We start from the raw sequence: 17,522 nt of genomic DNA on the forward strand, positions 1-17,522 counted from the left end.
TACAGATTCAATACAATCCCTATTAAAATATCAGTGTCATTTTCACAGATAAAACACATAATCCTAAAATTTATACAAAAGCCCAAAAGACTCCAAATAGCCACAGCAATATTGAGAAAGAAGAACACAGTTGGAAGTATCATACTATCTGATATCAAACTATACTACAAGGCTATAGTAATCAAAACAGCATTATACTGATGTAAATACAGACACATAGATCAATGGAATAGAATAGAAAGCTCAGAAATAAACCCACACCTATACGTCCAGTTAACCTTTGACAAAGGAGGCAAAAATTTACAATGGAGCAAAGACCGTCTCTTCAGTAAAAGGTGATGGGAAAACTAGATAGGTGTATGCAAAAAAAAAAAAAAAAGGGAAACTAAATTACATTCTTAGAGCATATCCAACAATAAACTCAAGATGGACTAAAGACTTAAATGGAAGACCCCAAACCAGAAAATTCTTAGAGGAAACATAGGCAATAAATTCTCTGAGATTGCTCTAACATTTTTTTTTTTTTGATGTGTCTCCTTGGGCAAAAGAAACAAAAGATAAATAAATAAATAAGTAAATAAATAAATAAATAAATAAATGACTATATCAAACTGAAGAGTTTTTGCACAGTAAAGGAAACCATCAACAAAAAATAAAGACATGTACTGAATGGGAGAAAATACTTGCCAATGATGCATCTGATAAGTGGTTAGTATCCAAATAATGTAAGAAACACATACAACTTAACATCACTAAAACAAACAATTCAATTACAAAATGGACAGAGGGCATGAATAGATATTTCTCTAAAGAGGACATAGAGATGGACAATGGGTATATGCAAAGATGCTCAACATCAATAATCATCAGGGAAATGCAAATTAAAACCACAATGTGATACAAACTCACACCTGTCATACCGCTCTCATCAAAAAACCAACAAACAGGATGACGTCATAGGAACGGCGGCAGCGAGGCGCACTTTCTGAGTTCTCCTCCGGATCTTATTACAAACGGGACCTATAACCCATCAAAGAACTCTTTGCTCATCACACAGAACAGCTCAGAGACTCGTGGATTACTTGAAGCTAAGGATTACTTGAAGGTGTGCTAATTGGGCGAGCAGAGGAAGGAAGGAAGGAACGGAGCTGAGCTGAGTGAAAACTTGCGGGCCCGCGGGGTCCCAGCCGGCGGCGGCGAAAACTGCGGTGGCACCCGCAGTTCTGGGCATGCACGGGATCCCAGGGCGGAACGGAGAGCACAGAGACCAGGAGGTGGGCTCTTTCCCTGCGACCCACGGCTGATTTCTCCCGCCGGGAGGGCGGCTAGTGGGCCCTAGGGCGGACAAAGAACACAGACTCCATACCTGGGCCCCTCCCCCCCCACGCTCTTCCAATCCTATCCCCACCCTTCCAGAGACTTAAACTGGCCCCTGAACTGAGGAGTAGTGTCAGATTACAGAGGAGCCTTAGTGCTCAGGCTCTGGGAAGCCTGACATGCAGCCCTGACCCAGGGAAGAGGCCGGGAAGAGTGTGATTTTTGCTGGGCTAGGAGAGAAGAGACTCCTCCACCCCCAGCCACCACCTTTTCTGGCCTGCGGGAAGAGGGTGACGCGCGGCTGGGCTGGGAGAGAGAAGACCCCCTCCATCCCCAGCCCCCACCCTTTCTGGCCTGCCTAGGGCAGGGCAATTACAACTGCAGAGACACGCCCAGGGATCAGCAGTAAGGCAGACGCAGCTCTGGGCATTCAGCAGCTCAGAAATTTCCCACCCGCACCACCCCATACAAAAACACACCGAAGAAGTGCCCTAAGACTCAGGAGTACTGGACACGGGGCTGGTGGTGCTGCTCTCAGTGGGCATATGTGCAGGCAAGGGCAGAAACTGCACTGACTTTGTAAAAACTATCATCCAGACCCCTCAGGCCCACGCATTTAAATCTACAGTCCCAAAGTCACTCTGGGCACCAGGTGACTGGCTCTGCCTACACAATAAGCAGAGGGCTCTTAGGTAAAGCAGAGGACAACCTGGACATTACTTGGTGGGCTTAAGCCAAGACTGGCACTGCTTTTTGTTTTGTTTTGTTTTGTTTTGCTTTGTCTTTATATCTTTGATATCTTTGCCTGTGCCGAGTGGGGGTTATCGGGTGTTTTTACATGTGAATGTATTTGATTTTTTTCTTTGTTCTTGTTGTTGCTGTTGTGCTTGCTGATTTGCTTTGTTCTGAAACTGCCCTACCAGGGCCCAGCTTAAGAGGCGCAAGATTCAACATATCCAGAGCCAACTCCAGACCAAACCAGAGTACTACCAGGTTTGACCTACAAGTCATACACCCAGAGGGAATTCTCTGTAGGCACTAGAGCCCACAGAGGCCAAACCACATTTAAGTGGTCAACCCTCACGCAGCAGAACGCCCTGCGGTAGGCAGAGCCAAGTCTCACAACGAGTCAGCCTAGGAGTTAACGCCACCTACTCACAAGCAAAAAGCAATTAGAGATCTTCTTGAACAGGACAATATACACAACACAAGAGTCACCTTTGGAGCACACGCAGAGGAGAAGAACGACGTAGTGCAAGTCAAATATAAAGGACACATACTACATAAGATAACCCAGCAAGAACTAAGAACTCTAGGGGATCTACCTAATACATCAAAACAAACACAGAGAGCCAGCCAGAATGGGGAAACAAAGATACACGTCCCAAATAAAAGAACAGAAGAAACCTCCACAAATGGAACCAAATGAAGCAGAGGTAACCAACCTGTCAGAGACAGAGTTCAGAACACTGGTTATAAGAATGTTAAAGGAGCTTAGAGAAGACATAAAGAAGGACGTAGAAATCACAACGAAAAACCAGCTAGAACTAAAGAACACAATTACCGAAATTAAGAACTCACTTGAAGGAATTATCAGCAGGTTAGATGAAGCAGAGGATCGAATCAGCGACTTAGAAGACAAGGTAGCAGAGATCACCCAAACGGAACAACAGAAAGAAAAAAGACTAAAAAACAATGAGGATGGCTTAAGAGACCTCTGGGATAAAATCAAGTGCAACAACATGCGCATCATAGGAATCCCAGAAGGTGAAGAGAGGAAGCAAGGGATTGAGAACATATTTGAAGTAATAAAGTCCGAAAACTTCCCCAGCCTGATGAAGGAAACCAACATACAAGCCCAGGAAGTGCAGAGAGTTCCAAACAGGATAAACCCAAACAGGTCCACACCAAGACACATTATAGTTAAAATGGCAAAGGTTAAAGACAAAGAGAGAATCCTAAAAGCAGCAAGAGAAAGACAGAGGGTTACATACAAGGGAACTCTCATAAGACTATCAAATGATTTTTCTACAGAAACATTGAAGGCCAGGAGGGAGTGGCAGAAGATACTCAAAGTGATGGAAAACAAAGGCCTACAACCTAGATTGCTTTATCCAGCAAGGCTATCATTTAAAGTTGATGGAGAGATAAAGAGCTTTCCAGAAAAACATAAGCTAAAGGAATTTATTACCACCAAGCCAGAATTGCAAGAAATAGTAAAAGGACTTCTGTAAATAGAAGAAAGATCAAAACAACCTAACTACAAATTTAAAAATGGCAATGACTATGTACCTATCAATAATCACTTTAAATGTAAATGGATTAAATGCTCCAATCAAGAGACATAGAGTGGCTGACTGGATAAGAAAGCAAGACCCTTGTATATGCTGTATACAAGAGACTCACCTCAGAATAAAAGACACACACAGGCTAAAAGTGAAGGTTTGGAGTAAGATATTTCATGCAAATGGAAATGAGAAAAAAGCTGGAGTTTCAATACTTATATCTGACAAAATAGACTTTAAAAAATGAAGAACATATTAAAAGATAAAGATGGGCACTATATAATAATAAAGGGATCGATCCGAAAAGAGGACATTACCTTGTAAACATATATGCACCCAACATGGGAGCACGTAAATATATAAAACAGGTACTGACTGACATAAAGACAGAGATCAACAGTAACACTATCATAGTAGGGGACTTCAACACACCTCTGAGAGCAAGGGACAGGTCTTCCACACAGAAAATCAATATGGAAACAACAGCCTTAAATGATACATTGGACCACTTGGATCTAATCGATATTTTCAGAACATTTCACCCCAATGCTGCAAAATACACATTTTTCTCAAGCGCACATGGAACATTTTCCAAGATAGACCATATGTTAGGCCACAAAAAAAGTCTTGATAAATTTAAGAAAATTGAAATCATACCAATTGTCTTCTCTGATCACAATGCTATGAAATTAGAAATGAACTACACTAAAAAAACTGGAAGACACACCAATTTATGGAGGCTGAATAACTTATTACTAAATAATGAATGGGTCAAGCAGGAGATCAAGGAAGAAATTATAAGATATCTCGAGACAAACGAAAATGAAAACACGACGACCCAAAATCTATAGGATGCCGCGAAAGCAGTCTTAAGAGGGAAATTCATAGCTTTGCAGGCCTACCTAAAGAAACAAGAAACGTCACTAATCAACAGTTTATCTTCACACTTAAGGGATCTGGAAAAAGAACAGCAAAATAAGCCGAAAGGGAGCACAAGGAAGGAGATAATAAAGATCAGAGCAGAAATAAATGAAATAGAAACCAGAAAAACAATACAAAAGATCAATGAATCCAAGAGTTGGTTCTTAGAGAAGATAAACAAAATCGACAAACCTTTAGCCAGACTCATTAAAAAAAAGAGAGAGAGGACTCAAATTAATAAAATCAGAAATGAAAGAGGAGAAGTGACAACGGACACCGCAGAAATACAAAATTTTTAAGAAGTTACTATAAGCAACTATATGCCAACAAATTTGACAATCTGGAAGAAATGGACAATTTTCTAGAGGCGTACAACCTTCCAAGGCTAACTCAAGAAGAAACAGAAAACCTGAATAGACTGATTACTACCACGGAAATTGAATCAGTAATCAACAATCTCCCAACAAACAAAAGCCCTGGACCAGATGGCTTTACAGGTGAATTTTACAAAACGTTCAAAAAAGAATTGTCACCTATTCTCCTCAAGCTCTTACAAAAAATCTAGAAGGAAGGAAGACTCCCAAACACTTTTTACGAAGCCACTATCACCCTGATCCCAAAATCAGACAAAGACACCACAAAAAAAGAAAACTACAGGCCGATATCTCTAATGAACTTAGATGCAAAAATCCTCAACAAAATATTAGCGAACAGAATTCAGCAATACATTAAAAAGATCATACACCATGATCAAGTGGAATTCAACCGTGGTATGCAAGGTTGGTTCAACATCCGCAAATCAATTAATGTGATACACCACATTAACAAAATGAAAAATAAAAATCACATGATCATATCAATAGATGCAGAAAAAGCATTTGATAAAATCCAACAGCCATTTATGATAAAAATCCTTAAGAAAGTGGGAATAGAGGGATCATATCTCAACATAATAAAGGTCATATATGACAAACCCACAGCTAACATCATACTCAATGGGGAAAAGCTAAAACCATTCCCCCTAAGATAAGGAACAAGGCAAGGTTGCCCACTATCTCCGCTTCTATTCAACATAGTGCTGGAAGTTCTAGCCACAGCAATCAGACAAGAAAAAGAAAGAAAAGGTATCCAAATTGGTAAGGAGGAAGTAAAATTATCATTATATGCAGATGATATGATACTATATATAGAGAACCCTAAAGACTCCACCAAGAAGCTATTAGAGCTGATAGATGAATTTAGTAAAGTAGCGGGATACAAAATTAATATTCAGAAATCAGTTGCATTTGTATATACCAATAATAAAACATCAGAAGGAGAAATTAAAAAAACAATCCCATTTACAATTGCCCCAAAGACTATAAAATACCTGGGAATAAATTTAACTAAAGAAGTAAAAGATCTGTACTCAGAAAATTATAAGACACTGAAGAAAGGAATGAAGGAAGATATAAATAGATGGAAACACATATCATGTTCATGGATAGGAAGAATTAATATAGTTAAAATGTCCATACTGCCTAAGGCAATATACATATTCAACGCAATTCCTGTCAAACTACCAACGACGTTTTTCACAGAAATAGAACATATAATCCTAAAATTTATATGGGACCATAAAAGACCCCGAATAGCCAAGTACTCTTGAGAAATAAGAGCAAAGTGGGAGGTATAACGATACCTGACTTCAAATTATACTACAAGGCTACAGTAATCAAAACAGCATGGTACTGGCATAAAAACAGACACATAGATCAATGGAACAGAATAGAGAGTCCAGAAATAAATCCATGCCTATATGGCTATTTAATCTACGACAATGGAAGCAAGAATGTACGATGCGGTAAAGACAGTCTATTCAATAAATGGTGCTGGGAAACCTGGACAGACACATTCAAAAAAATGAAGCTGGACCACCTCCTTACACCATATACAAAAATAAATTCAAAATGGCTTAAAGACTTAAATGTAAGATCTGAAACCCTAAAATACCTGGAAGAAAATATAGGAAGAAACTTCACAGACATTACCCGGAGTAAGATTTTTACTGATATATCCCCTCAAGCGAGGGAAGTTAGAGAAAAAATAAACGTGGGATTATATCAAACTAAAAATTTTTTTCACAGCAAAGTAAACCATCAATAAAACAAAAAGGGATCCTACTGAATGGGAAAAGATATTTGCCAATGAAATATCTGATATGGGATTAATATCACAAATCTATGAAAAACTCACTCAACTCAACTCCAAAAAAACAAAGGACCCAATTAAGAAATGGGCAGAGGACTTGAAGAGACATTTTTCTAAAAAGGACATACAGATGGCAAATAGACATATGAAGAATTGCTCAACCTCACTAACCATCAGAGAAATGCAAATAAAAACCACAATGAGATACCACCTCACCCCAGTCAAAATGGCTATCATCAATAAATCAACGCACAACAAGTGCTGGCGCAGCTGTGGAGGAAAGGGAACGCTTGTGCACTGTTGGTGGGATTGCAGATTGGTGCAGCCACTATGGAAAACAGTATGGAGGTATCTCAAAAATCTGAAAATGGAACTACCCTATGATCCAGTAATTGCACTCCTAGGTATCTATCCGGAGAAATCCAAAACTCCAATTCAAAAATCTTTATGCACTCCTATGTTTATTGCAGCACTATACACAATAGCTAAGACATGGAAACAACCGAAATGCCCATCGGTAGATGACTGGATTAAGAAACTGTGGTATATTTATACAATGGAGTATTACGCAGCCATAAAGAAGAAAGAAATCTTGCCATTTGCAGCAACATGGATGGACCTAGAGAACATTATGTTAAGTGAAATAAGTCAGACAGAGAAATATAAGTACCATACGATCTCACTTATATGCGGAATCTAAAGAAAAGAATAAGTGAATGAACTAATCAGAAACAGTTTTGGAGACAAAGAGGAAAAACTGAGGGTTGCTAGATGGTCGGGTGGGTAAAGGGGAAGGTGAGGGGATTAGAAAACAATCAGTAACCACAAGATGGCCACGGGGTTTGAAAATTAATCTGGGGAACGTAATTTAGTGGTTACCAGAGGGTAAGGGGGTTGGGGGGTGGGAGATGAGGGTAAGGGGGATCAAATATGTGGTGATGAAAGGAGAACTGACTCTGGATGGTGAACACATAATGTAATTTATATATGATGTGATACAGAATTGCACACCTGAAATCTATGTAATTTTAGTAACAATTGTCACCCCAATTAAAATAAAAGCAACCAACAAACAAGTGTTGGCAAGGATGTGGAGAAAAGGGAACCCTTGTGCACTGTTGGTGGGACTGCCACCACGGAAAACAGTATGGAAGTTCCTCAAAAAATTAAAATTACAACTACCGTTTGACTCAGCAATTCCACTTCTGAAGAAATCCAAAACACTAATTCAAAAAGGTATATGCATCCCTATGTTCACTGCATCACTATTTACATTAGTCATGATATGTCCATTGATAGATGAATAGATAAAGAAGTTGGGGTACATATATATACAATGTAATATTGCTCCACCGTAAAAAAGAATGAAATCTTACCATTTGCAACAACATGGATGGACCTAGAGGGTATTATGCCAACTTCATTTCATGATAAAAACTCTCAGTAAACTAGGAATAGAGAACTTCTTTAACTTAATAAAGAGTATCTACAAAAACCTACAGCTGACATCAAATTTAATGATGAGAAATTCAAAGCTTTCTCACAAAGATCAGGAAAATCAAGGTTGTCCCCTCTTACCACTCTTTTTCAATATCATACTGGACATTATAGCTTATGCAACAAGACAAGAAAACTAAACAAAAAGATACAGATTGGGAATGAAAAAATAAAGCTGTCTTTGTTCACAGATGACATGGTTGTCTATGTAGAAAATCCAAAAATCAACAAAAAAACTGGAACTAAAGAGTTACTATAGCAAGGTTGTAGGATACAAGGTCAGTGTATAAAATTAATCACTTTCCTATATATCAACACTGAACAAGTCGAATTTGAAAGTAAAAATACAACACCATTTTCAATAGCACAAAAAAACCCAGATATAAACCTACAAAATATTACAAAATATTAATGGAGAAAGCTACAGAACTCTTATAAATGAAATCAAAGGTGAACTAAATAAATGAAGATATATTCTATGTTTATGGTTTAGAAGGCTCAATATTGTCATGATGTCAATACTTTCCTACATGAACTATAACTTCAATGCAACCCCAGTCAAAATCCCAGCAAAGAAGCAAAATCCCAGAGAGGCAAAAGACCCAGAATAGTAAACACAGTATTGAAGGAGAAGAATAAAATTAGAAGACTGACACTATGCGATTTTAAGACTTGTTATAAAGCTGTATTATTCCAGACAGTATGGTATTGATGAAAGAATAAAAAATAGATCAATGGAATAAAACAGGAGGCCAGAAATAGATCCCCATATAATCAACTGATTTTTATAAATAAATATAGTCAACTGATATTTGACAATAGAACAATGGTAACACAATTGAACAAATTTAGTCTCTTCAATAAATGGCGGTGGAACTGGACATTCACATGCAAAGAAAGTTGTATCTAGATACAGACATTACACTCCTCACAAAATTAACTCAAAATGAATCATAGACCTAAATGTAAAATTCAGAACTATAAAACTAACATAGGAGAAAATGTATATGACCTTGTATGGTATGGTGATGACTTTTTAAATATAACCCCTTAGGTATGATCCATGAAATATATAACTGATAAGCTGGACTTCATTAAACTTAAAATCTTCTTTGTAAAAGACAATGTCAGGAGAATGAGAACACAAGCCACAGATGGAGAGAAAATATCTGTAAAAGACACATGTGATAAAAGGCTATTATCTAAAACTGTACAAATAACTCTTAAATCTCAACAATAAGAAACTAACAACCTGATTTTAAAATGAGCCAAATACCTTAAATGCCACCTCAGTAAAGGAAGTTATACAGATCACAAATATCATATAAAAAGATACTCCACATTATATGTCATCGGGAAATGTAAAATAAAACAGCAATGAGATATCACTGCACACCTATTAGAATGGCTAAAATCCAGAACACTGACAACACCAAAAGCTGGTGAGGATGTGGAGCAACAGGAACACTCATCCATTGCTAGTGGGAATGTAAAATGGTATGTTCAGTTTGAAAGACAGTTTGACAGTTTCTTACAAAACTAAAGATATCTTTATGAAAGGATTCAGCAATTGCACTTGTTGGTATTTAAACAAATGAGTTGAAAACTTATATATGCACAGAAATCTCTTTATGTCAGCTTTATTCATAATTGCCAAAGCTTGGAAGCAGCCAAGATGTCTTTCAAGAGCTGAATGGATAAATAAACGGTGGTACAATCAGACAATGGAATGTTAGTCAGTACTAAAAATAAATGATCTATCAAACCATGAAAATACATGTATGAACCTTAAATACATTTTGCTAAATCAAAGAAATCAATCAGAAAAAGCTACAGACAGTATAATTCCATGTATATAGCATTCTGGAAAAGGCAAATCTATGGAGACAGTAAAAAGACCAATGGTTGCTAAGGGTTGGTGAGGGGAGGAATGAATAGGTGGAGCACTGATGATCTTTTAGCTGGGAAAATACTCTAGTATCTAATGTTGTATACATATCATTATAATTTGTCCAAACCCATAGAATGTAAAACACCAAGAGTAAACTCCACTGTAAACTATGCACTCTGAGGAGAATGATGTGTGTGAGGACAGAGTCCCATAGGGCAGTTTCCAGGCTCTGGGCCTCGCGTGGGGAGGTGCTGGCTCGGGTGGTGAATGACCATCGACTATGATTGGTTGGCCATCAGCTGTAACCAGTTAGCCAGTGGGCTACTGATGTAACTGCTGGGCTCTGTTGATTGGTTGGTTGGTTGGTAGGCAGGAGAAGTGAATGGCAGACTGCGGATCGTGTGGATCCTACTGCATGTGTCTTGACTGGCTGCCAGAGAGAATATAGTGGTATGACTCCCCTATCTATGGCTCCATGGATGTTCCTTTTTGGCTCACGATATCCTGGTTCTTATGTGGGGAGCGGGACCAGAGATCCCGCATGACACCCTGCATGACAATGTGTCAATGTAGGTTCATCAATTGTAACAAATGTACCACTCTGTTGGGGATTCTGATAATGGGGGAAGATATGCATGTGTGGGGACAGGGATGTATGGGAAATCTCTGTACATTCTGTTCAATTTTTCTATGAACATAAGACTTCTCTACAAAAGTAAAGTCTTAAATTATATTGACCATTTTACAAAGAAACAGAATGCATCATCATTGGAAACATCTATAGAACATCTGCACAAACTTAATATACTACTAGGTCATAAAGATTATCTCAATACATTTCAAAAAGAAGAAATTTTAAGGTCACCTTTTCTGATCATCATACATTTAGAGAATAATGTTGTTTCTTTAAATCCAAGTCACTTTCAAATTGAAAAACAACTATTGGCTAAAGAAAGAATTAAATCTATAACTTTGACTATTTAGAAAATGTCAATATTATTGTTATACATTTAAACTTGCCAAAAATGGCTGGAATTTTTTATAAGGAAAAATATACAGATATGTTTTATTACTGAAAATCAAAGAAAATAAAATTCCTAAGCATTCCAATGAAGAAATTAGAAAACTCCCAATCAAATAAACTGAAATTTAGTAATAAAAATTAAATAAGGAAAATACAAGAAGAAATCAATGTACTAAACAATACAGGAAAACAGTGGCATTGATAAATAAACCTAAGAGTGTTTGCTTGAGGGGGACAATATTCTTACATATCTAATTAAGATAAAATAAATATCCATAAATAGATCAGAGAAAGTATATAAAATTTCATAAAGTCCAAAGAAATATATTAACATAAATTTTTACATTCAAGTATTTTTTTTTAATTCAAGTGTAGTTGACATACATATATTAAATGAGTTTCAGGTATGCAATGTAGTTATTCAACATTTATATATCTTACAAAGTGATCATTGCAATAAATCTAGTAACCATCTGTCACCATAAAAAGTTACTACCATACTATTGACTATATTTCCCCTGACTTATTATTTTATAACTGGAAGTTTGTACCTCTTATTACCACTCATCAATTGTGGTTGTTTTTGAGTAGCATTTCCTTGATGATTACTGATGTTGCACATCTTTTCATGTGCCAGTTGGCCATTTGGAAGTCTTCTTTGGAAAAAATGTCTATCCAAGTCTTTGCCCATTTTTAAATCAGATTATTTGTGTTTTTGTTATTGAGTTGTATGAGGTTCCTATATATTTTGGATATCAACTCCTTATCAGATACATTATTTGCGAGTATCTTCTCCCATTCAATGGTTTCCCTTTTCATTTTGTTGATGGTTTCATTTGCTGTGCAAAAACTTTTTGATGTAATCCCATTTGTTTAGTTTTGCTTTTGTTGTCCTTGAATGGGGAGATATATCAAAAAAAGTTTCTTAGGTCAATGTTTACTGCCTATGTTTTACGGTTTCTGGTCTTACATTTAGGTCTTTAATCCATTTTGAATTTATTTTTGTATATGGTGCAGGAAAGTGGGACAGTTTTTCTTTCCTTTTGTTTTCTTTTCTTTTCTTTTTGCATATAAATGTCTAGTTTTATCAACACTATTTATTGAAGAGACTGTCTTTTCTCCATTGTATATTCTTGCCTTTTTTTCATAAATTAACTATCTAAATGTGGTTTATTTCCTGGAACTCTATTCTTTTCCATTGTTTCTGTTTTTGTGCCTGTACCATACTGTTTTGGCTACTAAAGCTTTGTAATATAGTTTGAAATTCCCGTGTATGATACTTCCAACTTTGTTCTTGTTTCTCAAGATTGCTTTGGATTTCTGGGGTGTTTTGTTGTTGTTGTTGTTGTTGTTGTTGTTTTGTTTTGCTTTTTTTGTTTTTTTGTGTGTGTATGGTTCCATACAAACTTTAGGATTATTTGTTTTAGTTCTGTGAAAAAATGCCATTGGTATTTTCATAGGGATTGTACTGAATCTGTAGATTGAATAGTATTGACATTTTAACAATACTTATTCTTCCATTCCATGAGCATGGTATGTCCATCCATTTATTTATGTCATCTTCCATTTCTTTTATCAATGTTATAGTTTTCAGACTACAGGTTTTTCCCCGCCTTTGTTAAATGTATTCCTAGGTATCTTATTCTTTTCTGTTATAATTGTAAATGGAATTGATTTCTTGATTTTTCTTTCTGATAGTTTCTTATTGGTGTATAGAAATGCAACACAATTTTGTATATTAATTCTGTATCCTGCCACTTTAGTGAATTCATGTATTAGTTCGAATAATTTTTGGTGGCATCTTTAGAATTTCCTATATATAGTATCATGTCATCTGCAAATATTGACAGTTGCACTTCTTCGTTTCCAATATGAATCCATTTATTTATTTTTCTTGTCTGATTTTTGTGGCTAGGACTTCTAATACTTTGTTGAATAAACGTGGTGAGTGTGGGCCTCCTTCGTTTTCTTTCTCAGAGAAAAAAATTCTTAGAGACAAAGCTTCCAGCTTTCACCACTGAATATGATGTTAGCCGTGGATTTGTCAGATATGGCCTTTATTATGTTGAGGTTCTCTCTATATCCATTTTGTTGAGAGTTTTTATAATAAATAAATGCTGGATTTATCAAATCCAGTTTTTTTCTGCATCTGTTGAAATGATCATATGATTTTAATCCTTTGGTTTATGTGGTGTTGCCACATTGATTGATTTGTAGATATGAACTATCTTTGCATCCCTGGAATAAATCCCACTTGATCCTTTTAATGTATTGTTGAATTCAGTTTCTTAATATTTGTTTTAGTTAAAGTTTACTGGGGTGGCAATTGTAGTAAAGTTACATAGATTTCAGGTATACAACTCTGTAATACATCATCTATATATCATATTGTGTATTCACCACCTAGAGTCAGTTATCTTTCCATCACCATATATTGTATTTCTTTTACCTTCATCAACCACCACCTTCCCCACTTACACTCTGGTAACCACTAAACTATTGTCTGTGTCTATGAGTTTTTGTTTCTTCATTTGTTGTCTTGTTCTTTTGTTGTTTTCAGTTTTATATACCACGTATCAGTGAAAACATATGGTTCTCGACTTTTTCTGTCTGACTTGTTTCACTCAGCATAATAATCTCAAGATCCATCCATGTTGTTGCAAATGGTACTATTTCTTCTTTTTTTTATGGCAGAATAGTATTTCATTGTGTATATATACCACAACTTCTTTATCCAATCATTTATCAAAGGACACTTTTGTTGTTTCCATGTCTTGGCCACGGTAAATAAAGCTGCAATGAACATCGGAGCACATATATCTTTACAGATAAATATTTTCAGATTTTTTGGTTATATACCCAGGAGAGGGAGTTGAAAACTTTTGCGTTAGTGATCAAAGATATTGGCTTGTATTTTTATTTTTTGAAGTGTCTTTGTCTGGTTTTGGTATCAGGATGATGCTGACCTTGAAAGTGTTCTTTCCTCTTAAATTTTTTTTTTTTTTTAAGCATAGTTAAGGAAGAATGGGTCTTACTTTTTTTCAGATGTTTGGTAGAATCACCTGTGAAGGTGTCTGTTCCTGAACTTTTTTTTGTTGGAAGATTTTTTTAATTACTGGTTCAATTTTGTTACTGATAATCATTCTGTTTAGATTTTGTTTTTTCATGATTCAGTCTTGAAAGACTTTGTTTCTAGGAATTTACCCGTTTCTTCAAGGTTGCCCAATTTGCTATTGTACAGTTATTCATATCATTCTCTAATAATCGTTTGTATTTCTGTGGTGTCAGTTGTAACTTCTTTTTTATTTTATTTACTTGGGTCCTGTCTTTTTTCTTCTTCTTCTTGATGAATCTGCCTAAGGTTTATTAATTTTGTTTATCTTTTCAAGGAATCAACTGTTAGTTTTATTGACTTTTGTTTTATTTTTGTCTCTATGTATTTGTTTTTGCTTTGATTTTTATATTTTTATTATTCCCTTCCTTCTACCAATTTTGGGGCTTTGTTTGTTCTTTGTTTCTTCTAGTTCCCTTAGTTTTTTAAATTTGAGATTTTTCTTGTTTTTTGAGGTAGACTTGGATTTCTATTGACTTTCCTCTTAGAACTGCTTTTGCTGTATCCCATAGATTTTGGAACATTGTGTTTCCATTTTCATTTGTCTGGAGATAGTTTTTTATTTCTTCATTGACACATTGATATTTTAATAGCATGCTGTTTAGCCTCCACATGTTTGTGTTTTTCCAGTTTTCTTGTAGTTGATTTTTAATTTCATACTGTTGTAGTTGGAAAAGATTCTTGATATGATTCCAATCTTCTTAACTTTATTGAGACTTGTTTTGTGGTATAACATGTAATCTGTACTAGAGAATGTTCCATGTGTACTTGAAAAGAATATGCATTCTTCTCAATGACATCCTTCTCATGTCTTTTGATGGAATGTTTTTGAATCAGATGTTCTGTATGTGTCTATGAAGTCTATCTGCCCTAATGTGTTGTTTAAGTACCCTGTTTCCTCATTGATTTTTCTGTCTGGATGATCTGTACATTGATGAAAATGAAGTATTATATTGTTATGTCCTATTGTTATGTGACTGTCATTTTATCTCTTTATGTCAGTATTTGTTTTATGTGTTTAGGTGCTCTTATGTTGGATGCATAGATGTTTACAAGTGTTATATTCTCTTATAGAATTGATCCCTTTATCATTATAAAGTGCCTTTTTGTCTCTTGTTACAGTTTTGTTTTAAAGTCTATTTTGTCTGATATAATTATTGCTACCCCAGATTTTTTTTTTCATTTCCATTTGGTCAAATGTATTTTTTTTCTATTTCTTCACTTTCTGTCTGTGTGTCTCTATATCTGATGTGAATCTACGGTAGGTGAAATATGTATAGGTCTTATTTTATTATCCCTTCAACCACCCTATATCTTTTGAATGAAGCAGTTAGTCCATTTATGTTTAAAATAATTATTAATAGGTATGTGCTTTTTGCCATTTTGTTAATTGTTTACTCATTGTTTATGTAGTCCTCTGTTTTTTGTTTTTGTTTTCTCTCTTCCATTGTGATTGGTGAGTTTCTTTAGTGTTTTGTTTGGATTCCTTTCTTTTTATTTTTTTTGTGTATCTATTATAGGTTTTTGGTTTGTGATCACCATGAGAGTCATTTATAACAATCTATGTACATACCAATATCTTTTAAGTTGACTGTTGCTTAATTTTAAATGCATTCTAAAAGCACCACATTTTTACAGACCCCCCCCCCGTTATGTTTCTGATGTCATCTTTAACATCTGTGTGTGTGTGTGTGTGTGTATGTGTGTTTATGTGTCCTTTAACTAAATATTGTTGATATAAATGATTTTACTACTTTTGACTTTTAACCTTCATACTAACATTATAAATGGTTGATCACTACATTTACTATATGTTTGCCTTTACTGATGCATTTTTTTTTCTTTTATACATTTTCTTATTTCTAGCTTTGGCCTTTTCTTTCCCACTTAAAGAAGTCCCTTTAAAATTTATTGTAATGCCAATGGTGGTGAATTCTATTAGCTCTTGCTTGTCTGGGAAACTATCTCTCCTTCAATTCTGAATGATAACCTTTCTGGGTAGAGTATTATTGGTTGTAGGTTGTTTTCTTTTCCAACACTTTAAAAATATCTTGCCACTCCCTTTCAGCCTGCAAAGTTCTGCTGAAAATGAGCTGATCATTTAATGGGTGTTCCATTGTACATAACTAGTTGTATTTCTCTTGCTGCTTTTAAGATTCTCTCTTGTCTACAAATTTTGACATTTAAATTATGATGTGTCTCTGTGTGGGTCTCTTTGGGTTCATCTTGTTAGGGACTTTCTCTGATTTCTGGACTTGTATGTCTGTTTCCTTCACCAGGTTAGGGAACTTTTCAGCCATTATATCTTTAAATAATTTTCTCTCTCTCTCTCCTCCTTCTGCGACCCTTCTAATGTGAATATTTTCCCAGAGGTCCTTTATAGTCTCCTCACTTATTTTTGAATCTTTTTCTTTTCTGCTGTTCTGATTGGGTGATTTCTACTCCCTATCTTCCATTCTCCTAGATCATCTAATATGCTGTTGCTTCCCTCTAGTACATTTTTTTTTTTTAATTTCAGATATTGTAGTCTTCTGTTCCAATTGGTTCTTTTTAATATTTTCTATGTGTTTATTGAAGTTCTCTTTGTGTTCATCCATACCTCTCCTAAGTTTGGTGAGCAGCTTTATAATCATTACTTTGAACCCTTTATCTGATAGATTGCTTATCTTCATTTTGTTTATTTTTTTCTTAAAGTTTTGTCATATTCTTTCATTTTGCACGTATTCCTTTTCCTCCTCATTTGGTCTAAGTCTCTGTATTTGTTTCTGTGTATTAGGTATATCAGTTACATCTTACAGTATTGAAAAAGTGGCCTTATGTAGAAGGTGTCTGTACTTTGGGGCCAGTAGCACAATTCCTCCTTGTCACCAGAGTCAGCTGCTATAGGGGTATCCCTGTGTGGACTGCTTGCACCTTTCTGTTGTGGTCATGCCACAATTGTTGTGGGTGTGCTGGTGGGCAGGGCTGGCCCCAGGCTTAGCTGGCTGCAAGTCCTGGCCAAAACAGCTCCCGGAATGCTGTGGTGCAGGGGAGATCCCCAGCTCATCTGGTTTCAGGGTTCATCTGCAACTGCTGTTGATGTGGTGGTGTGCAGTCCAGGTCTCTGATGTGGGTGGCTGCCAGGTGCTGGGCAGTAAGGAACTTCTTTGGAGTGGCTTTGGTGTACACTGGCAGGATAGGCAGGTTGGGATGAGTAGGTTGTCAGGGGAACTGCAGAATGGGGCAAACAGCAGGTTGATGGAGAGCGTCAGAACTGATGCTGGTCAGTACGGGGCAGGCTAGGTA

General features: G+C 36.1%; 1 protein-coding gene across 4 annotated transcripts in view; it reads left to right on the plus strand.

Moving 5' to 3' along the window:
* HECW1 (HECT, C2 and WW domain containing E3 ubiquitin protein ligase 1) overlaps positions 1-17,522 on the plus strand; it is a 548,017-nt gene that overhangs the window by 170,084 nt on the left and 360,411 nt on the right. The gene's annotated exons all lie outside the window — the stretch shown is intronic.

This window comes from Rhinolophus ferrumequinum, chromosome 20, assembly GCF_004115265.2.
Source record: "Rhinolophus ferrumequinum isolate MPI-CBG mRhiFer1 chromosome 20, mRhiFer1_v1.p, whole genome shotgun sequence".
NCBI classification, from domain to species: Eukaryota; Metazoa; Chordata; class Mammalia; order Chiroptera; family Rhinolophidae; genus Rhinolophus; species Rhinolophus ferrumequinum.